We start from the raw sequence: 24,079 nt of genomic DNA on the forward strand, positions 1-24,079 counted from the left end.
CACTGACCAGATGTGCTAGCTACGGTTTTCCAAAATTCAATAGAATCTGAAAATGTCCCAGCAGATTGGAAGTTAGTAAATGTAACAGTGTTATTCAGGAAAGGAGGGATAGAGAAAACTGGGAACAATAGGATAATTAGGCTCACATCAGTCATACTAAAAATTGTGGAATCTATCATTTAAGACATTTTTAAAATGCACTTAGAAAAACAGCATAACTGTAAGTCACAAAACATTTGTTCAATTTCTCTGCCATTCCATTATTCCCCATATTTAAAAAAACTGAACAGGACTAGCCACATAAATACTGTGGCTACAACAGCAAGTCAGAGGTTGGCAATTCGGTGGCAAGTAACTCACCCGCAATGGAAAGCTGCAAGTCAGGATGGTGTGGAATTATCTCATCATTCCTTTATCATTGCTGCACCAATATCATGGAACCATACCAGGCAAGCTCTTTCAGAGATCCTTCAACTGCAGTGCTTCAGGAGGTGAGTCACCATCACCGTCTCAAAGTCAACAAGGCACATGACACAAATACCGGCCTTGCCACTGACATCCACATCCTGTGATTCAGGGGTGAAACCATGATCAAGAAGGTGGCTCGCCCAGGACGAGGTTAGCCTATTACACTTCGGATGTGCTGACGCCTGCGATGTCCCAAACGTGAGATACTCAACTGCAAAATTTATGAATCAATAAAAAGGCAGAGTTGACTTCCGGTGGCAACTTGGAGAAGGAAGTCGCATGTTGGATGGCTCCTGCTCGAGGCTTAATTGTTTAGAATTTAATGCCCGTTCCAAGGGCAATTTTCTGACAAGTGCAGGAAGACATAAGGAAGGAGGGGGATGTCGAAAAGCTAAAAGAAAGTAGTCGTGAAGAAGGGAGCAAGTGAAGGTTCGCTATCGAGCAAAAAGGTCAGCTCGGCAACTGGGCGGGGCCGCACTGTTCGCGGCAGAAAAGAAGACCGAGGTGATGGCTTTGAAACTTGAGAAACAGTTTGCAAAACACATGGAGGTGATGACGAAGGAGATGATGGTGGCGCTGAAGGTGGTGGTGGAGGAGGCGATTGCCCCAATGAAGGCGGCGGTGTCGAGGACTTTGGCTGAGGTGCGGGAGCAGGGTGAGAAAATGAAGGGAATGGAGGAAGCCTTGTCGCTTTTATTTCGAGAAGGTGGAAGCGGCGGAGGGGTTTGTGAAGGCAAAAGGACTGGGGCAGAAGTGAGAAACTGGACTGAGTACTGGTCTTGGATCAAGGGTAGGGGTATGGAAGATTGTATATATTTCATGTTGTTATATGGGTTAAATGGGGTAAAGTTGTCTATTTGGGAGGTAAGAGTGAGGATGTTTTGTAACAACGGTTTTCTGGGGTTTGTGTGTATGCACTGGATTTGTTTATTTGAAGGGGTTATGTATTTCCTTGTTGTTTTCCGAGGACTCGATGGGGGGAGTGGATTGGAGGGGAGTGGGGCCTGGGCGGGGGTCTCCACACTAGCAAGCTTAGGTCAGCTAGTGAACAGAGGTGTGGTGTGGGACGGGCTGCGGACATTGGAGCATGGTTGAACAGGTTTTGATGGGCCTAGAGGTGTGAAAAGGGAAGGGGTGGGAGGGGTTCGATACTGGATGAGGTGTTGTCAAGAGGAAGTGGATGGGGGGATTATGGGAGTGGGGGAGTTTGATGGCAACAATGAGACGGGGTGGGCCAAGCCCACTGGGCAGGGCCTGGAGTTATGATGATGGTGGCTAGGAGGGCGGGGGGTGAGAGATCCACGGTCAGGTTAGTTACGTGGAAAGTGAGGGGGTTGGAGGGCCAGTAAAGAGGGCGAGGGTGTTTGCGCACCCAAAAAGCTTAAAGGCCAATGTGATCATGTTACAGGAGACTCATTTGAGGGTGAAGGATCAGGTGAGGCTCAGGAAGGGCTGGGTAAGCCAAGTGTTTCATTCAGGGTTCGACAGTAGGGTGCAGGGGGCAGCAGTTTTGGTTAGAAAGTGAGGTTACAGATGGAGAAGGTGGTGGCGGACCAGGGGGTGTAGATATGTGATAGTAACAGGGGCATTGGAGAGGAGGTCGGTGGCGTTGACAAGTGTGTATGGACCTAACATGGATGATGCAGGCTTTGTGAGGAAGGTGTTTGGGGTCATTCCTGACCTAGATTCGCACGAGCTAATAATGAGAGGGGACTGGAACTTGGTGCAGAAGCCAAGATTGGAAAGGTGACAGCCGTGCTTGCTTGCCCAGACGGCGGGGCCAAGACGCTGACTGGGAGGGAAACGGGAGGGGTGGACCTGTGGAGGTTCTTGCACCCGAGGGAGTGGGAGTACTCGTTTTTCTCTCTGGTTCACAAGGTTTAATCGAGGATAGACTTTATTGTAGTAGGGAAGGCGCTGTTGGCTGTGGTTAGGGGATCAGAGTATTCGGCGATAGCAATTCCGGATCACGTCAACTTGGTCTTGGAGAAGGGGGCAGTGCAGAGACCAGGATGGAGATTGGACGTGGGTTTGCTGGGGAACCAAAGTTTTTGTGAGAAGATCGGGAGGGTGATTGAGGAATATGTGGGAAGTATCGCACGCGGTGGTATGGGAGGCCCTGAAATCAGTGGTGAGGGGGGAGATGATATCTAAGGTGGATAAAGAGGAGACAGAAGAGCATCAAAGGCTGATAGATGAGATGTTGGAGATGGACAGGAGGTACGCAGGGGATGCAGATCCAGCACTTCTAGACAGAAGGAGGGAGGTACAGGCTAGTTTTAATCGGTTGTCCATGGGGAAGGTGGTTCGCGGGCGAGGGGAGCGATTTATGAGAATGGGAAGGTGGGGCACAAGTTGGCAGGCCAACTTAGGAGGGAGGCGGCGGCGAGGGAAATTGTCCAGGTGTGGGATAGGATGGGGAAATTGGTGGTGGCCCCGGACCTGATTAATAGGGTGTTTGAGGAGTTCTATGAAAATTTGTATAGGCCGGATCCACCGGGTGAGAATCAGGGGATGCGGGAGTTCTGGACGGTTTGAAGTACCAGAGGTTGGGGGAGGAAGATAGAACCACACTGGAGAGGCCAGTAGGGGAACAGGAGGTAAAGGAGGATGCAATCGGGGAAGGTGGCAGGGCCAGATGGGTTCCCAGTGGAGTATTGTAAGAAATTTAATGATAACTTGGCGCCGTTGATGGTGGGGATGTTTAAGGAGGCAATAGGGGAAGGGGTGCTACCACAAACATTGGGGCAGGCCTCAATATCCTTGTTGTTAAAGAAAGATAAGGACCTGACGGAGTGTGGGTCGTACAGGCTTATTTTGCTACCGAATGTGGATGCAAAGATATTGGCGAAAGTACTAACGGCTAGCTTGGAGGGGTGCCTCCCGAAGGGGATAGGGGAAGACCAGATGGGATTCGTGAAAGGAAGGCCGCTATTCTCAAAAATTAGGAGGGTACCAAATGTAATCATGAAGCTGGTTGAGGGAAAGGAGGCAGAGGTGGTGGTTGAGCTGGACGTGGAAAAGGCATTTGATAGAGTAGAATGGGGTATTTGATTGCGGTTTTTCAGACGTTGGGATCGGGCCTAGATTCGCATAGTGAGTACGGCTATTATATAAGGAACCAAGGGCGAGTATCTACACTAACAATATGAGTTCAGGGTACATTGCTCTGCACCGGGGGACCAGGCAGATGTCCCCTCTGTTATTGCATTAGCGATAGAGCCTTTGGTCATTGCTCTGAGAAGATCGGGGTTGCGGAAGGGAATATTACGGTGGGGGGGGGGGGGGAACGACAATCGTAGGGTGTCTATGTACGTGTACGCAGATGATTGGGGGATACAATGGAGCTTCTCCGAATTTTTTGGTCCTTTTCAGGGTATAAATTAAACCTGTAAAAGAGTGAATACTTTGTGGCGTCCCGGCCGGGGGTGCGGGTGGGAGGGCTGCCATTCTGCAGGGCGGCAACCCAATTTAGATATTTGGGGCTGCAGGTGGCGCGGGACTTGGGGGGGGGGGGGGGGGGGGGGGGGGTGCTCCGTAGGTACGATTTTGCTAGCTTGGTGGGGAGGGTGAAAGTGGATTTGGCAAGGAGGGATAGCCTCCCTCTGTCACTGGCAGGTCAGGTGCAGGTGATTAAAATGAATGTGCTGCCGCGATTTTTGTTTTTATTCCAGTTCCTGCCGGTCTTTTTGCCAAAGTGTTTTTTAAGGAAGTGGATAAACTGATCACCTCATTTATTTGGGGGAAGTAGCCAGGATTAGGAAGGTAGTTCTGCAGAGAGGGCACCAGGTAGGGGGTTTCGGCCTCCCAAGTTTATTACATTACTATTTGGCGGTGAATGCCAAGAAGGTGAGGAGTTGGGTTGGGCGAGAGGGGAGGGGGGGGGGGGCAGTGGGTTAGAATGGAGGAGGGTCTGTGCAGGGGGTCGGGGTTGAGGGCATTGGCAACAGCGCCGCTCCCAATGGCCCCAGGTAAATACTCTGGGAGTCCGGTGGTGGTGGCAACGCTGAAGATTTGGAGGCAGTTGAGGCAGCACTTTAAGCTGGGGGCGGAGTCAGGAGAGATGCCCATTATGAGGAACCATAGATTTGAGGCAGGAAAACTGGACGGGAGGATTGGAAGATGGGAGGAGAGGGCATCAGGGTATTAAAACCTGTTCCTGGGAGGACGTTTTGCGAGGCTGGAAGTGTTGGGGGAGAAATATGGACTGGAGCAAGGGAAAGGATTTAGGTAGCTGCACCTCCGGGACTTTGCTAGGAAGGAGGTTCAGAGCTTCCCAATAGCGCCAGCCCCCTCATTGTTGGAAGAGGTACTGACGGCAGGGGGAACGGGGAAGGGGGTGGTGTCGGCGATTTACAGGAGGATTCTGGGGAGGACGGGGTATCCATGGAAGGGTTTAAAGCCAGGTAGGAGGAAGAGTTGGGGGAGGTAATGAAAGAAGGTCTGCAGTGTGAGATGCTCCAGAGGGTGAACACCTCAACCTTGTGCGCGAGGCTGGGGCTGATGCAGCTGAAGGCTGTGCACCTCACGAGGGCGAGGACGAGCCGACTCTTTGAGGGAGTGGACATTATATTGACTGAACAATGATGCAAGATTTATTGGTTGCCTCAAATTGTCTTCCCAGAAGAGGTACCAGGGTAAATGAAATTGCGTCTGTTTTTGAAGAAGACATGCATCAAATTGGACTATATTTATTAACTAAAATGAGGGAATCACTGTTGTTCCTAATAACTGAAACTTGAAGATTTGCAATTCTTTGCCAGCAGGCTGATTCAGGTTATTTATAATCACTACAAAGTGCATTGATGCAGAAGTACAGGATTACTTAAATGAATTCAGCCAGGTCCAGATGAACTTGTAAATCTTCAACTAAACAAATGTGAATTCAGAACGAGCAACGATGTTTTTGGAAATATTTAATTGTAGCTCATAAACAAGGATAGACCAAGGAAAAGTGCACAATGAGGCATCTCTAACTGCAGAACTGAAAATAAGTTGAATCATTTACCTTTTCCTTGATAATTGCGAGTCATTGCGACTGCTTATCGTCCTTCTACAGCTTTGTTAACAACCAGAGTTATTTTCAGAATGCAGGCCTCTAGGGACAATTTGATCTAATTGTTCAGGGGCCAGCTAAGCACAATACTGATACTTGATCAAGACAGAACATGAACTCCGCTATAAATAGGTTGATTGAGAACATAAGAAATAGGAGTAGTCCAAAGCATCCTCCGAGCTTGCTCCGCCATTCAAAAAGATCATGGCTGATTGTCTGGCCTAATTCCACTTTCCCGCAAGCGTTGCATATCTGGATCAAAGATCCGTCTCTTTCAGTCCTGAATATATTCAACAATAGAAAATCCACAACCTTGAGAGGTATAGAATTCTAAAGATTCACAACCCTCTGAATGAAGACATTTCCCCTCATGTCAGTCCGACATAATTGACCCTTACGCTGAGACTGTGGCCCCATGTTCTAGGTAGCACGGTAGCACAGTGGGTAGCACTATTGCTTAACAGCGCCAGGATCCCAGGTTCAATTCCTGGATTGGGTCACTGTCTGTGCGGAGTCTGCACGTTCTCCCAGTGTCTGCGTGGTTTTCCTCCGGGTGCTCCGGTTTCCTCCCACAAATCCCGAAAGACGCGCTGTTCGGTGAATTGGACATTCTGAATTCTCCCTCTGTGTACCCGAACAGGCGCTGGAGTGTGGCGACTGGGGGCTTTTCACAGTGGCTTTGTTGCAGTGTTAAAGTAAGCCGACTTGTGACAATAAAGATTATTATAGACTCTCCAACCACGGAAAATGCCACTCAGTGTCTACTCAGGGGGGGATCGTAAGCAAAGAAAAAAATAAATCTTTTAGTCTCAATAGTAATGATACCAGTAAAATGACAATTGTTCCTTTGTGACAGGTTATATTCAGGAAAGAATGATTGTGACACCCAAAATTTTTCAACCGGATATATGCAACTTGGTAACACATTGGCATGCCACAATAATTCACTTTTTGTCTTAGTGATGCACCATCAATAACACACGACGAGTGATGAACGTGACTGAGGCTTTAATACACTAAACAGGAAGCCTCCTGCCTCTGGACCCAAACTGGGTCAGGAGGCGGAGACTTGCCACTTTTATACAGAAGCCTGAGGGGAGGAGCCACAGGCAGAGCCAGCCTGGACAAGCCCAGGTATGTACAATACAGTACCATACAGATCATGCAATAACATGGTTTACCACATTCACCCCCTGTTTTAAAAAAAAAAAAAGTCCGGCGGGGGTGGTGGTCTTAAAGGTCAAGTCTGTCGTGGGGCCTTGACCTTCCGCCGTGGCCGCCTCAGTCCCGGCTGTGGAGTGGGTGCCGGCGTCGAGATCTGCGCGTCCGGGAGCGTGTCGTCTTCTTCTTCACCCAGATGTTGAGTCGGCGAGGGGGGGGGGGGGGGGGGGGGGAGTGTATGGGTGGATGTGGTGGTGCTTGTCGCCGGTGGGCCTGCGGGTGTCAGTTCGTCAGGGAGGTGGGTGGAGGTGGGGGAAGACAGTGTACGATGGGGGGTGGTGGTGATGGTCGCCGGGGAGCCTGCAGGAGCTAAATCCCGAAGGGAGACCGTGTCCTTCCGCCCGTCCTGGTGTGTCACTTAGGCATATTGGGGGTTTGCATGGAGCAGCAGGGCCTTCTCGACGAGGGGGTCGGTTTTATCGCTCCTCGCATGCTTGCGGAGAAGGACTAGCCCCGGGACTGTCAGCCAGGACGGAAGCGAGACCTCGGAGGTGGACTTCCTGGGTAAGCAAACATACGTTCATGGGGTGTTTCATTAGTGACTATACATAGGAGCGACCGGATGGAGTGAAGCACATCGGGGAAGACCTCCTGCCAGCGGGAGACTGGGAGACCTTTCGACCGTAGGGCCAGGAGGACGGCTTTCCAGACCATCGCGTTCTCCCTCTCCACCTGTCCGTTTCCCCGGGGGTTATAGCTGGTCGTCCTGCTGGAGGTGATGCCCTTGCTAAGCAGGAACTGACGCAACTCGTCGCTCATAAAAGAGGAGGCCCAATCACTGTGGATGTGGGCGAGGAACCCGAACAGGATGAAAAGACTGTGCAGGGACTTGATAACGGAGGCAGAGGGGATGGCGAAGGGCAATCTAGAGTACTCGTCAACGATAGAACAGAAAACAGTACAGCACAGAACAGGCCCTACGACCCTCGATGATGTGAGGAAGTACATGTTATGGTCAGTGGAGGGGAGGGGTCCTTTGAAGTCCATGCTGAGGCGCTCAAAGGGGCAGGGGGCCTTTACCACATGTGCTCTGTTTGACCGATAGAAGTGCGGTTTGCACTCCGCGCAGACCTGGCAGTCCCTGTTCACGGACCTGACCTCCTCGATGGAGTAAGGCAAGTTGCGGGCCTTGATGAAGTGGAAAAACCGGGTGACCCCTGGGGATAGAGGTCATTGTGGAGGGCCCGAAGTCGGTCTACTTGTGCGCTGGCACATGTACCGCGGGAGAGGGCATCTGGGACTCATTGAGCTTCCCGGGTCGATACAAGATATCATAGCTGTACGTGGAGAGCTCGATCCTCCACCTCAGGATCTTGTCATTCTTAATCTTGCCCCGCTGTGTGTTATTGAACATGAAGGCAACCGACCGTTGATCAGTGAGGAGAGTGAATCGCCTGCAGGCCAGGTAATGCCTCCAATGTCTCACAGCTTCTACGATGGCTTGGGCTTCCTTTTCGACGGAGGAGTGTCGAATTTTCGAGCTCTGGAGGATACGGGAGAAGAAAGCCACGGGCCTGCCCGCCTGGTTGAGTGTAGCGGCCAGAGCAAAGTCCGATGCATCGCTCTCCACTTGGAAAGGGATGGACTCATCCACAGCGTGCATCACAACTTTGGCAATATCTGCTTTGCTGCGATTGAAGGCCAGTCAGGCCTCAGCCACCAGGGGAAAAATGGTGGATTTGATCAGTGGACGGGCCTTGTCCGCAGAATTGGGGACCCATTGGGCATAGTAAGAGAAGAACCCCACGCATCTCTTCAGGGCCTTGGGGCAGTGGGGGAAGGGGAGTTCCAGGATGGGGCGCATGCGGTCGGGGTCGGGCCCTAGGACTCTGTTTTCCACGACGTAGACGAGGATGGCCAGGCGGGTTGTGCAGAAGATGCATTTCTCTCTATTGTAAGTTAGGTTCAGGAGTTTAGCGGTGTGGAGGAAGCGCCGGAGGTTCTCGTAATGGTCTTGCTGGTCACGGCCGCAGATGGGGACGTTGTCTAGGTACGGGAACGTGGCCCGCAGCCCGTACTGGTCAACCATTCGGTCCATTTCCCTTTGGAAGACCGAGACCCCGTTGGTGACGCCGAAGGGAACCCTGAGGAAGTGATAGAGTCGGCCATCTGACTCAAAGGCAGTGTATTGGCGGTCCTCCGGGCGGATAGGGAGCTGGTGGTACGCAGACTTCAAGTCGACTGCAGAGAAGACTCGATCCTGCGCATTCTGATTGACCATGTCAGATATGCGGGGGAGGGGGTACGCATCGAGCTGCGTGTACCGGTTGATGGTCTGGCTATAATTGATGACCATCTGGTGCTTCTCCCCAGTCTTGATGACCACCACTTGGGCTCTCCAGGGACTGTTACTAGCCTCAATGATCCCCTCTCGCAGGAGTCGCTGGACCTCCGACCTGATAAAGGCCCTGTCCTGGGCACTGTAGCGTCTGCTCCTGGTAGCGACGGGCTTACAGTCCAGGGTGAGGTTGCGAAGAGGGAGGATGGGGCGACCTTAAGGGTCACGAGGCTACAGACGGTGAGGGAGGGCAGGGGGCCGCCGAACTTTAAAGTAAGGCTCTGGAGATGGCACTGGAAGTCGAGCCCCAGTAATAGGGCAGCGCAGAGTTGGGGGAGGACGTAGAGCCTAAAGTTGGTGTACTCTACGCCTTGCACAGTGAGGGTCGCGACACAGTACCCCCGGATTTCTACTGCGTCTGATCCGGAAGCCAGGGAGATTTTCTGTGTCATGGGTAGGATGGGGAGGGAGCAGCGCCTTACCGTATCTGGGTGTATGAAGCTGTCTGTGCTCCCAGAGTCGAAAAGGCAGGCCGTCTCGTGCCTGTTGATCCAGACGATCATCGTGGACTTCGCGAGGTGGCGCGGCCGGGACTGGTCGAGCGTGACGGAGGCGAGTGTCGGAAGGCGGTCGGAGGTAGCGGCGGCCAGTGTACAGTCGTGTGAGCTGGGCTCCCGGGAGGCTGCGAAGTGGTCCCAAGATGGCGGCCCCCGTGGATCGCACGTGGTGGATGAGGTGCAAGATGGCATCCAAGGTGGCGGCGCCCACGGGTCGCATGTGGCGGGTGACACAGCAGTTAGGGGTGGCTCCGACAGGCAGCAGGCAGCGCTTCTGGGCCTAGATGATTTAGGGGAAGCTGGGGCCTGGCAGGCTTTTCAAAAATGGCCCTTCCTCCCACAGCCGTTACAAGTTGCGTTCCGTACCGGGCAGCGTTGTCGTGGGTGATTACTCTGGCCGCAGAAGTAGCACTTCGGGCCTCCGGCGTTGGCGGGCAGCTGCGCGGCACAGGCTTGCGTCACACGCGGGTTGGCTGATGGCTGCGCCCACGAGGGTGCCGCGCGGTCGGAGGTGTAGGCCCCCATGTTCTGGGAGGCCACCTCCAGTGAGCTGGAGAGTTGTACTGTCTCTGGGAGACTGAGTGTCTTCCCTTCTAGTAGTCGCTGGCGGATATAGTTAGAGTTCATGCCCGCGACATAAGCATCCCTGATCAGCAGCTCCGCGTGCTGGGTAGCCGATATCGCCCGACAGTCGCAGTTCCGGCAGAGGATGCGCAGGGCACGCAGGAATTCTGCGAGTGATTCCCCAGAGCGTTGCCGTCTCATGGCGAGGAGGCGCCTGACATATGCCTGGTTAACAGATTTCACCTATTGCCCTTTTAGCAGCGTTATCTAGTCCGCATACGAGGGGGCGTCCCTGATGAGGGGAAAGACCCTTGGGTCACCCGTGCGTGGAGGACCTGCTTCTTCTGGAGGTCTGTAAGGTCTTCATTGAAGGATGCGAGGGAGGCCTCGAAGCAGCTTAGCCAGTGTTCAAAAGTCTCTGTAGCGTTGGCTGCTTGTGGGTCCAGCTCCAAGTGATCAGGCTTGAGTGATGAGTTCATCGAGGAGTTTAGTGTATTAAATTGATACACCATCAATAACACACGACAAGTGATGAACGTGACTGAGGCTTTAATATACTAAACAGCAAACTTCCTGCCACTGGACCCGAACTGGGTCCAGAGGCGGAGACTTGCAACTTTTATACAGAAGCCGGAGGGGAGGAGCTACAGGCGGAGCCAGCCTGGACAAGCCCAGGCATGTACAATACAGTACCATACATATCATGCAATAACGTGGTTTACCACACTTAGCACATGGTGGCAGAGCATAAAAGTGCTGGGTATGGAAAATTGGAAGGGTCCTCTGCGTTTCAATTCTAGTTTGCCCTACCACCAAGCCAAGTTGCTGTGAGGTCCCACAAGGAGGTTTATTGTTCCGGAGGTGTCATAATATACATCAGTACATTATGGTGCAATCACATACACACACTGATGGACATGCAGTAGGACCAACCAGCATGCATAACACCGCAGCCAATCACCAGTGAAGCACAAGCACTACAAAGACAGGGGACAGGAGAGTTCCCGCTCATTCTAGCAGCAGCCAGCTCAGAGCACAGAGCTCACAGCCTTCATCACAGACATTCACCATGTGCTGAGTGCCTCACCATAGCTAGTGATAGGAAAGGGTCCACAGTTAAGCTGGTATTGCTTATACCGACGTTTACAGTATGTTAGCAGAGTTGAACAGTTAATAAAATAGCGTTATACCACTTCCAGCATTGTTGGCTTGTTTGTAAACCAGAACACCCAACACGACATGGTACAAGGAGTGGCTGCAATCTAGCACTTGTGAGACCTACCTGCAACTTCTCAGCATTCCGGCATCCTACAGCATGGAGAACATCATCCCGTCGCCGCCGCTCCGCATCGCTGGCAATCTCGGGGTAAATTGGAAGATATTTAAACAGCGCATCCAGCTCTTCCTCGAGGCCACGGACAGGGAGAATGCATCGGACACCAGGAAGATAGCCCTTCTTCTCTCCACGGCTGGGCAACATGCCATCCACATCTTTAACTCCCTGAAATTTGCGGACGACGAGGACAAGACCAAGTACAAGGCGGTGCTCCTCAAATTCGACACACACTTCAGTGTTGAAATCAACGAAAACTTCGAAAGGTACCTGTTCCAGCAGCGCTTGCAGGGTAAGGGCGAGCCTTTCCAATCCAATTTAACACACCTCCGCATCCTCGCGCAATCCTGCAGCTACGGGCCCACCTCCGACTCCATGATACATGACGTGCGGCAACTGTGGCTCCGCCCACTTAAAGGGGCAATGCCCTGCAAAATCGCGACAGTGCCTACGCTGTGGCAGGCTTGGCCACTATGCTGCCTGCTGTCGAGCAGCCCAGCCTGCCAACTCGCAACGATTTAACCAGCCTCGCAGGAATGTTCGGGCAATCCAACCCACCTTCACCGAGTCCAATCCTGACTTCATGCAGACCAGTGACACCGAGGACATTGAGCCTTTTCGAGTCGCTGTCATAACCAAGAACAGGCTGTCCCCGAATCGAAAGCACAGCCGCTGTTGGTACACAGCATTGATCCGGACGACGAGTGGTGTGTCACCCTGACGGTCAACCGATCCCAGATCAGATTCCGTCTGGACACTGGTGCTTCCGCCAATCTCCTCGCATGGTCAGCATTTCAAAACCTGGGGGTCAAACCAACAATTCTTCCATCCAATTGCCAACTGGTCGACTATAATGGTAACGTCATCCCCGCCACCGGGTCATGCCAACTCAAGATGACGCACAACTCGCGAAAAGCCACCCTACCCTTCTGAAAACTGAAAACCGCTTATTGTCACAAGTAGGCTTCAAATGAAGTTACTGTGAAAAGCCCCTAGTCGCCACATTCCGGCACCTGTTCGGGGGGGGGGGGGGGGGGCTGTTACAGGAATTGAAACGTGCTGCTGGCCTGCCTTGGTCTGCTTTCAAAGCCAGCGATTTAGCCCTGTGCTAAACAGCCCCTACCCTTCGAGATCGTGGGCTCCTCAAAGGACTCCCTGCTAGTCGCACAGGCATGCAAGCTCCTCAACCTCGTACATTCCCTCTCTCCAGAGGATACGTCTGACTTTCAAGATGCGGACTTCAGGGCGCAACTAAGTGCCATCATCACTCAACACCGAGATGTCTTCGAAGGCATGGGCACACTTCCCTACACATACAAAATCCTGCTCAAACAGGACGCCACGCCTGTGGTGCATGCACCTCGCAGAATCCCAGCACCCCTCAAGGACCGCCTCAAGCAGCAGCTGCAGGACCTCCAGGACCAAGGAGTGCTTTCCAGAGTGACGGAACCAACCGACTGGGTCAGTTCCATGGTGTGCGTCAAGAAGCCTTCCGGCGAGCTCCGGATCTGTATCGATCAGAAGGATTTAAATCGTAACATCATGCGGGAGCATTACCCTATCCCCAAGCATGAGATCACTGGCGAGATGGCCGAGCCAACATATTCACCAAGCTGGATGCATCAAAGGGCTTCTGGCAGATTCAATTGGACAAGTCCAGCAGAAAGCTGTGTACTTTCAACACCCCATTTGGCAGGTACTGCTACAATAGAATGCCATTTGGAATCATATCAGCATCTGAAGTGTTCCACCGCATCATGGAGCAGATGATGGAGGGCATCGAGGGTGTGCGCGTCTATGTGGACAACATCATCATCTGGTCCACCACCCCGCAGGAGCATATCAGTCGCTTCCAACGCGTTTTTAAGCGAATACGGTACCAAAGCCTTCGCCTCAACAGAGCCAAATGTTCTTTCGGCCAGACCGAACTCTAGTTTTTAGGAGACTCTCCCAGCTGGGTGTGCGGCCGGATGCGGACAAGGTGGCAGCCATCACGGCCATGCAGAAGCCGGCGGATAAGAAGGCGTTGCTCCGGTTCTTAGGAATGGTCAACTTCCTAGGAAAGTTCATCGCTAACCTCGCTTCCCACAGCACGGCTCTCCGCAACCTAGTTAGGAAGACGACGGACTTCCAGTGGCTTCCCGCCCACCAACGTGAATGGGAGGAGCTCAAGGTCAAGCTGACCACCGCCCCAGTATTGGCGTTTTTCGAACCTGCAAGGGAGACGAAAATATCAATGGACACTAGCCAATCTGGCATAGGGGCGGTGCTCCTGCAACGAGATGACGCCTCGTCATGGGCCCCTTGTTTGTAAACCAGAACACCCAACACGACAGGAGGGATTGGTGGGGAGGGTAGGGGGGTGCGGTGTGCTGGGGATAGGGACGGTGAATAACAGGATTTAACTGAGCTGTTCTGGGCCGCTTCAGCTGTCTCCTAAAAACTGCCACAAGAGCAGTCACAGCAGCCCGGTAGCACAGTGGTTAGCACCGTTGCTTCGCAGCTCCAGGGTCCCAGGTTCGATTCCGGTTTGGGTCACCGTCTGTACGGAATCTGCACGTTCTCCCCATGTCTGTGTGGGTTTCTTCCGGGTGCTCCGGTTTCCTCCCTCAAGTCCCGAAAGACGTGCTGTTAGGTAATTTGGACATTCTAAATTCTCCCTCTGTGTACCCGTACAGGCACTGGAATGTGGCAACTGGGGGACTTTCACAGTAACTTCATTGCAATGTTAATGATAACCTACTTGTGACAATAAAGGTTATTTTTAGTTTTTACAAAAATATAAAACAAAAACCTTGCAAGTAAATATGTTTTCTATGTCAAACACAAAAGAAGAGTACTTTGAACAAGTACTCTCCCTGAGCTTTTCTTTTCCTTCAAGTGAGCCAATGTTTCGACAATGTGGACTGTGCGTGCATTTCCTCCAAGTGTTACAAAGTAGAGCAACAATATATTTGCCTTGCCTTTCTATGGTTTTATCTCGAGTTTGACAATTGGGCTTTAAATACAAACCTTTCTTGAACATGTAACATATTGGGGCAGCACGGTGGCGCAGTGGTTAGCACTGCTGCCTCACGGAGCCGAGGACCCCGGTTCGATCCCGGCCACAGGTCACTGTCAGTGTGGAGTTTGTACATTCTCCCCGTGTCTGCGTGGATCTCACCCCCACAACCCAAAAAGGTGTGCAGGGTAGGTGGATTGGCCACGCTAAATTTCCCCTAAATTGGAAAAAAAAATAATTGGGTGCTCAAGATTTATTTTTAAAAAGAACATGTGACATTAAAATCAATAGGTCACCACATCTCATTTTAAAATGCAACATTTGTCAACGGGAGAATTTATTACAATTGTATGCATTTACCTGCAATACCCTCAAGCAGCACTCTGACAACGGTTCCCAGTATTAAATGTAGCATTTGTAAAGTAACGCACTACAAACAGCAGAGCTGCTTATGTCTCTGGATTTGAAGATACACAGGACATGATCTTGCTGTGCCACCTGGTACACTCTAGTGCTGATCCTCGCGAGTGTGTGGGGCTCAGTGAGAGGGCACCAAATTTGAACGTAGAAGCTCTCGACATGCAACAAACTCTGGTGCCTGACGGCTGAGGGAAGCGGTGTCCCCTCCCTTTCGAAGACATGATTCACATCGCCCTTTATAAGGAGTTAGATACAAAACCTCATCTTTTCATCAGAGCAACCCAAGACTAATCCTATTGTCCTGCTCGTTTCCTCTGACTTTGCATGTTTCTTTGCTTCAAATATTTCCCTACTTTTCTCCTAAGAGGTCCAATGTTCTCCACCTCAACAACCCTTGGTGATAAAATCCTCATGTCCTAAAAACCCTGAGTGCGAAGAATGTTTTCCTAACTCCTCTCTTCACTCTCTTTTAATTGCTAACTTCTTCTCACCTAGTACACAGAGCAACATCTGTGGCCTGACTGAGATTTTGATTGCATACAATTTTTTTTTTTTTAATTCTTCAATACGATATCTATATTTAGAAAAGCCAAAATTCTACTTACCTTTTTGGTGGCTTCTTCTAGCTCCGCTCGCACTTTCAGAGTTAAGTATCTGAACTTCTTGGCCTCCCGGTCATTCCAGTCAATTATACTCACGTCACTTATTTACTTCACAATATACAAACACACACACGGAAAACTGAACCCTGGCGTGCACATCCTCCAATGCTTCAAAAGTTTGAGTAATATCCATTGACCCTGATGACAGGTAATTGACCTGAAACATTAACTCTGTTTCTCTCCCCACAGCTGCTACCAGAACGGCAGAGAGGTTCTATCACCCATTTACCTTAACTCCCTCATTTCTGTTTGTCAACAACCTTCGAATATGCTGTTATGCCGTGTCACACCATTTCTGAATTCTTCCAAAGAAAACTATTGTGAAACAGCTGGTCAATCTACTTCCAAGAATCCAAATGGTTACATACACGAGGTTCCTTTTTTCAATCCATAATATTACTGTACAGAAGGAAGCCATTTGTCTCATCATGGCTATGCCAACTCTCTGCAAGAGCGATTCAACTAGTCAGACTCCCCTGTCTTTTTCCTGTAGCCGTGCGCATTTTTCCGCTTCAGACGATAATCCAATTCTCTTTTGAAAGGCACGTTTGAATTTGCCTCCACCATACTCTCAGGCAGTGCATTCCAGATCGCTGCATTAGAAAGCGTTTGCTCATTTATTGCTTCTTTTGGCAAACATCTTAAATAGGCATCTGTAAAATGCCCATCTGTTCGCCCATTGCTGTTACTTCTCCAATCTTTCTCATGCCTCCTTGTACATGTAAGCAAGCCAAGATGCCATGGACTTGGCTCTGGCCTGCGCTCTCCAGCTGAACGATCACTTTCATCAGGTTCAGAACTCAATACTGGTTGCAGAAGTGAGATGCACTCAGTGGACATCTGCACTACCTGCCTGCTCCTTTCTGACTGCCTGGTGGCTACTCTTACCTTTCTCCCTTCACATCCTATGGTGGAGCTGTATCAAATGCTCGTTGGGCCGCAGCTAGAGTACTATATGTAGTTCTGGTTGCCACACTATCGGAAAGATGTGATAAGAAGAGAAAGGGTGCAGAGGAGATTCATCAAGATGTTGCCTGGACAGGAGCATTTCAGTTATGAAGAGAGACTGATTAGGCTGGGGTTGTTTTCCTTAGAACAGAGAAGACTGAGGAGGGACCAAATTGAGGTGTACAAAATTACACGGGTAGACAGGAAGAAGCTTTTCCCCTTAGTAGAGAGGTTGATAACTAGGGGGTACAAGTTTACGGTAAGGGGCAGGAGATTTGGAGGGGATCTGACAAAAAACCTTTTCACTCAGAGGGTGGTGGGAATCTGGAATTGATTGCCTGAAAGGGTGGCAGAAGAACCCTCAACATTAATGAAGCATTTGCACGCCTGAAACGTCATAGCATACAAGGCTATGGACCAAGTACAGGTAAATGAGATGAGAGTAGATAGGGTGCTTGATGGCTGGCACTGTCATGATGGGCCAAGGGGCCTCTTTCTGTGCTGTAAAACCTTCTGACTATGACTTTAAGCTGCAGGGTGACCACATCTGTACATGTGCAAGCCACACTGCTCTTAACCTCACACACATTGCAATGACACCAAGTGCTGCTCAAGCTGTGAAGCCCAGAGTTTATGCTTCCGCAGTTGATTACACTTCCTGTACAGGTGAAGTGCCCTGGACATAGAATTCTGACAGTGCAGAATGTTGCTATCTTTATTAATAAACCACCAGCTGCGAGTATGTTTCTTGTATTGACCACACAACCAGTATGTTTGTTCAAAAGACAGACTGAGACCTAAATATGTAATAATTCTGGCAAATCCTGCAACAAAGCAGGTGCCAAAATTCTGCTTTGCATTTCTTTGGACTTAAATCATGACAGCCAAGAGGGAGACCCTAACATCTGGGCAGCCCAAGGTCTGTCGAGCCCAGTTTGTGCCCTGGGGAGGACACTTCAGATTTGTGGCAGAGTGTTAACACAACATCGGAGACAGCAGTTACGAGTGATATGCCCTATTTCATTGATGGAGAACGGGTGCTATGTGCTGTCTCCAATGGTGGGAGGGGCTATTGTATCCCCCTGGACAAGCAAGAAAGAGAGAAGAGGCCAACCCTTCGCTTGGCAAGCATGGGACTGGCAGGCAACTTGCTGCGATCAACATGGACATTTTTGAAAAATTAATTGGATGTGGCCTTCACTGGCTGTGGCGGCATTTATTGCCCATCCCTAATTGTCCTTCAACTGAGTACCTTGCCAGGCCATTTCGGAGGGCACTTCAGAGTAAACCACATTGTTGTGGGCCTGGAGTTACTTGTAGGCCAGATGAGGGAAGAATGGCAGATTTCCTTCCCTAAAGCATGTTTGTGAACCAGTTGGGTTTTTACGACAATCGACGATCATCAGGCTTTTAATTCCAGATTTTTATTGAATTCATGTTTTAACATCTGACAAGGTGGGATTCAAGCTCTGGTTCCCAGAGCATCACCCGGGGTCTCTGAATTACTAGTGCAGTGACAATACAACTACACCACTGCCTCCCCTTGATAGGCTGAACACTGACATGACAACCCTGTAATATTCCAGACTCACCAAGAGTGGATCACAATGAAAAGCATTACACGTTCATCTGTCGGGGGAAGGCTCGAGGCTAATATCACTGTGATAGAATCTGTCAGTGAAGCCAAGCAGTCCACTTATTCATTATAAAAGAGACCCAAGCGAGAATAATCTGCATCCCCTAAGAGCCGCTCAAAGTAAAATCCAACAGACTGCAAGATTCCTTGGGGCAGATATAAAGAGATCAAAAAGGCAACCTGTTTATCAGAAAAGCAAATGGCTCCATTGAAAACAAAGGGGGGGGAAGATTGTCATCACTGACAACAATAAACAGTGGGTTTAACCTGTTAACCTGATGATCACCACACCTCGGGCGAGGGGCAATGATGAGAAGCGGGGCCTTTATGAATAACCTTAGCCTGTACGGGAATTGAACCCAAGCTGCTGGCCTTGCACTGCATCATGAACCAGCTGTATGGCCAAGTGAGCTAAACCAGCCTCCATGACCTTGTATAAGAATAAAGGCAACCACAGTGATTGCAGCAACTATCAAGGCATCACCCCACTGATCATCATGAGAAAAGCATTTATTTGCCTGTGTTGTCCTCGTTAACAGATTGCAGATCTTGGCTGAACACATCTATCCTGAATCCCAGTGTGGATTCAGAACTGGAAGATCTACAATTGACATGACCTTCTCAGTCCGGCAGCTGCAAGGGAAATGCCGTGAACAAAGGAGACCACTACATATCGTCTTCATAGATCTCACCAAGCTATTCAAACATGTGAGCAGAGACGGGCGGTCTGTTTTAGATGCTGGAGAAAATTGACTGCCCACAGAAGCTGCCAATGTGATCTTCTCTTTTCAAGACAACATGATGGGTAAGGTCAGAAATGACAGGGCAAATCAGAGCCCTTTGAGATCCACAGTAGGGTCAAACAGGGTTGTGTTTAGCATTGATACTCTTCGGAGATTCCTCTCTTTGCTGCAGTCATAAGTCTTCAGGCTACCTACAGAAGGTGTCGCCTGACACATCAGAACAGATGGAAAGCTGTTGAACCTTGTGCATCAGAGTTCAAGACAAAAGTGCATCAAGTCCTCATCACAGTGCCACACTGACATTCCATTCTGAGGAACACCTGCAATGGAAAATGGTTTGGTTTAACAATCAACATCAGGAAAACAAAAGCTATGGTCTAGGATGTTTCTATACCACCATCTATCAGCATTAGCAATTTGGCCCTGCAAGTTGTTGATAGAGGTTCATATGTCTGGGTTCCACAATCACCAGGAATCTGTCTCTTGTCGCTGAATTCAGCACATGCGTCACAAAAGCTGAAGTTGTTACATCCAAGCTGAGTAAGAGAATGTGGAACAAGAGTAACCTGATGGAGAATACCAAACTGTGAGTGAACCAATCCTGGTCCTCAGTACACTCCTCTGCAGGGGAGAGACCTGGACAACGTATGCTAGGCAGAACAAAAGGCTGAATATTTTCCACCTTTGCTGCCTCACCCATATCCTCAACATCTCTGGAAAGGACAAGGTTACCAACTCAGGTGAATCAGCATACGCTCATTGCTAAGCCAATGACATTTGCACTGTTACGGGCAGGAGGGGTTTTAATTTCACCACTAATTTCTCCTTAAACCACCCGCCTATAAACAGGAAGGTGTTTTGATTGCTTCCCTCTTTCTAAGTATTTCCCAACCCCTCAGATTTAGTGTGATCCAATTTTCTATGTAACTCCACAGCAAACTCGAGATAGGATGAATTCAAAGGGTTAATTTATTTGCACATACTCAAAACATGAAAACAGGGTTTTCAACGTCCCCCTCACCTTTAGATAGTGAAGAGCGGGGCGGAGAAAAGAAAGATTTATAGTGCAGCAGAGGAAATAAATATTGTTTCACGTGTGTTCCAGAGTCCGGAATCAAAATCCAGTGAGGTACTCCTTCACAGGTGCTGGTGGACTGAAAATCAATGCTGTGTAATTCACTTTTCCAGTGGTGTTGACTTCACTCAATGAGATAGGTGTGCAAAGATAAATCAGTCTTGTAGATTGAGCTTTGCAGTTCAGCAAGGCAGATGCCCATGTCACATAACTCACACCTCTCCACACCGTCTTTGACAAGGATGCGTATCTCTCGTCTGGGTCCCCAAGATTCTTAAATGTCTCAACCATTATGAATCGAAAGGAAGGTTGTGGAGTCCTTTGTCTTAGCAGTCGAGCAAACTCCTGTTGGCCAGCCTGGGTTATGAAATAACAATGGCCTTTGTGTAGCTCTCTTTAAATTTGGTCTGTGCAACAGGTAGTCATCAGTGGCTCCCCAGAGATAACAACGTGCGAGTTTTCCCAATACTGCCAGGCAGCTCCTTTTGTTCAAGATTGTTGATTGCTTCACATATCTGGACGCCACAGTTACCACCAATCTGTCACTTGCCGCTGAAATTAACACACGCATCACAAAAGTTCCAGCTGTTATGCCCAAGCAAGGTTGAATAGCTTTCCACCACATCTTTGGACTGTGGGAGGAAACCGGAGCACCCGGAGGAAACCCACGGAGACACAGGGAGAACGTGCAGACTCCGCACATACAGTGACCCAAGTGGGAATCGAACCTGGGACCCTGGCGCTTTGAAGCAACAGTGCTAACCACTGTGCTACCGTGCCGCCCCGGGGCTCTGACAAAAGTAAAGTCAGGGGGATCAGAGGGAAAAGTCTCCACGGGTTGGAGTAACACTAGAACAAAAGGAAGATATTTGTGGTTGTTAGAGACCAATCATCACAGCCCCAGGACATCACTGTAGGAATTCCTCAGGGCAGTGTCGTGGGCCCAACTTTTCCTCCATCATAAAATCAGATGTGGCGATGTTTGCCAATGATTGCATGATATTCAGTACCATTTGTAACTCCTCAAGTAATAAAATAGCCCAAGCCTGCATTTAACAAGAGCAGGACAACATTCAGGCTTGGGCTGATAGGCGTGACCATCTCCAACCCGACAATTTCTAAGCACCTCTCTTTGATATTAAATAGCATTACCATCATTGCCAACACTATCAACATATTGGGAGTTGTCATTTTCCAGAAACTTAAATGGACCAGCTGCATAAATACTGCAGCTACAAAAGCAAGTCAAAGGCCACACATGCTGCAATAAATGATTCATCTCTGGACTCCCAAAGCCTATCTGCCGACAAGGTAAAATTCAGTCATGCGAGGGAATACTCTCAACTTCCCTGAATGAGTTCTGTTCCAACTGTAAAGAAGTTCGACATCATCCAGGATAAAACAGTCCTCCTGATTGGTTGTCCATCCACCACCTTAAACATTCACTTCCTCCAACTCTGGTGCACAGTAGCAGCAGTGTGTATTATGAAGGATATACTGTAGTAACTTGCCAAGATTCCTTTGACAGAATCCTATAGACCTGTGACCGTTACCACCTAGAGGAAAAATGGCACTAGACATATGGGAGTACCGTAACCTTCAAGTTCACCTCCGAATTGATCCTAATTTGCGAATATATCACCGTTCCTTCACTGTAGCTGGGGCAAAAGGTGGGTGAAGCTACACCGGATCAACTTTACTGATTCATGAAGGAGGCTCACCACCACCTTCTCAAGAGCAATTAGGGATTGTCAATAAATGTTGGCTTTGCCAACAAGATCCAAACCCTATGAATGAATAAGTAAATTCTTTCTTTCATCCCATACCAGCCATCCTAAAGGAGTTGCATTATTCCCAATTAGAATAATATTTCACTGTGGTTTTTGCCCACTAAGAACAGTGTTACATGTAGCTGAAGAGACTGACGATGCCGTGGTCTTTTTATGACCCTTTATTTTTGAAATTACGGCTTTTCAACTGACTGGAAATTTTGCCATTTTATATGAGACAGAACAAACTACTTGAATATACATGGCCACCTTCCAAGGGAAAGGCGATAAAGCAAACAAATGATCCTCAGCAGAGTATGGAGAGAGGGGCATAATTCAGAGACTCATCGGAGCTCGTCGCTGCCTGAGGAAGAGACATTAAAATGCAAGGGTGCTAGATTTTGAAACAATGGCTGCCACAGGCAGACACACCCAAAACCTCATGGAAATATACAATGGGTGAAGTACCTCAGGGCAAGACTGCCAGTCACTATAGAGGGAGATTATAAGAAAGCAGAGGAAATAAGCTAATGGCTGCTGCTCTCCTTCTGCCTCTCTTTTGAAACAAGCCTATTACATGGTTCGGAAGCCAACTTTACAAATAATTTACCAACGAACCAAGATCTAGTAATAGTTACAACATCTTCTAAATCTGACCACATTCACTAAACCAGCTTGGTTGCAACATTTAAAAATCTACGCTTGAAGGATAATCAAAGGACGCTAAACCATATAATCTTTTAACTTTAAAAAATTTAGACCCTTAACTTCTCTTATTTCTGATACCGGTGTACATGATAGCACGTTTTCATTATTTTTCCCCTCTGGATTAGTAGTTAATAAATTTGCTCTTTCTTCGGTTGGCTCTTTATTGCTCACAGTTAAATAGTTAAATGCATTCTTACATTCTGATTTGGAAATGGAATATCCTCATGAAAATGAAACTTAAACCTTTGTTGTGACCAACCGAGGAGTTTGATGAGAAGAGAGCCAGTTCACCCCTCCTCACCTGGTCATATCAACCTCAAAAGCTGTGAGCCAACTGATTAACCCACACAATGCGGGCAAGTGGGAATAGCTTAGTGATAGAAACTGGAAAAGTTGGGCCAAAGGACCCATGCTGTAAACATCCATGACTCTATGAATTGCCCAGAGTCTGTGTTTGTAATGATGGCAAAACTATCAGCTGCCTAAAACTGACAGTAATGCCTGGCATTCGCATATGCACATGTAAATGGGGAAATTAGGAAGGTTCGTTCAGAAACCGCCTGCTCCTCCACAGAGTCACTCTTCAGACGTGCAATCGGCAGAGAAATCAGTGATTTGCAACATTTTACGCAATATTCTCACTGAACAATTTATGCCTTGTTGAATTAGATATAACTTAGCTTTTTAACAGTGTGGGACACCATGATTACTGTTGAACAATCCATTTGGCCTGGAAGAACTAATATTAGAAATCTTGAGTGTCATTTTCTCTATTCCATTGTAAGTAAAAATTATGATGATTAAAATAATGGGCGAAATTCTCCCGAAACGGCGCGATGTCCGCCGACTGGCGCCCAAAACGGCGCCAATCAGACGGGCATCGCGCCGCCCCAAAGGTGCGGAATGCTCCGCAACTTTGGGGGCCGAGCCCCAACATTGAGGGGCTAGGCCGACGCCGGAGGAATTTCCGCCCCGCCAGCTGGCGGAAATGGCGTTTGTTGCCCCGCCAGCTGGCGCGGAAATTACATCTCGGGGCGGCGCATGCGCGGGAGCGTCAGCGGCCGCTGACAGTTTCCCACGCATGCGCAGTGGAGGGAGTCTCTTCCGCCTCCGCCATGGTGGAGATCGTGGCGGAGGCGGAAGGGAAAGAGTGCCCCCACGGCACAGGCCCGCCCGCAGATCGGTGGGCCCCGATCGCGGGCCAGGCCACCGTGGGGGCACCCCCCGGGGCCAGATCGCCCCGCGCCCCCCCCCCCAGGACCCCGGAGCCCACCCACGCCGCCTTGTCCCGCCGTTCAAAAGGTGGTTTAATCCACGCCGGCGGGACAGGCAATTTATCGGCAGGACTTCGGTCCATCCGGGCCGGAGAATCCAGTGGGGGGGCCCCGCCAACCGGCGCGGCCCGATTCCCGCCCCTGCCGAATATCCGGTGCCGGAGACTTCGGCAACCAGCGGGGGCGGGATTCATGCCAGCCCCCGGCGAGTCTCCGATCCGGCAGGGGGTCGGAGAATGACGCCCAATGTCTTTTAAGTTCATAGCTTCTGCCTTAATTTCATGTTTATGTCCCAATCTTCCCTGTAAAATGATTAAAAATGGAAAGGTATTCATTGCTTTTAACTTACCCTTTTGCTGTCTGGGA

The 24,079-nt window shown here is 49.6% G+C and overlaps 1 protein-coding gene across 5 annotated transcripts in view; it reads right to left on the bottom strand.

Annotated features, from left to right (window-relative positions):
• The window catches only part of focad (focadhesin), a 334,365-nt gene that overhangs the window by 163,842 nt on the left and 146,444 nt on the right, over positions 1–24,079 (bottom strand). The gene's annotated exons all lie outside the window — the stretch shown is intronic.

This window comes from Scyliorhinus torazame, chromosome 9 (genome assembly GCF_047496885.1).
Source record: "Scyliorhinus torazame isolate Kashiwa2021f chromosome 9, sScyTor2.1, whole genome shotgun sequence".
In the NCBI taxonomy this organism is placed as follows: Eukaryota; Metazoa; Chordata; class Chondrichthyes; order Carcharhiniformes; family Scyliorhinidae; genus Scyliorhinus; species Scyliorhinus torazame.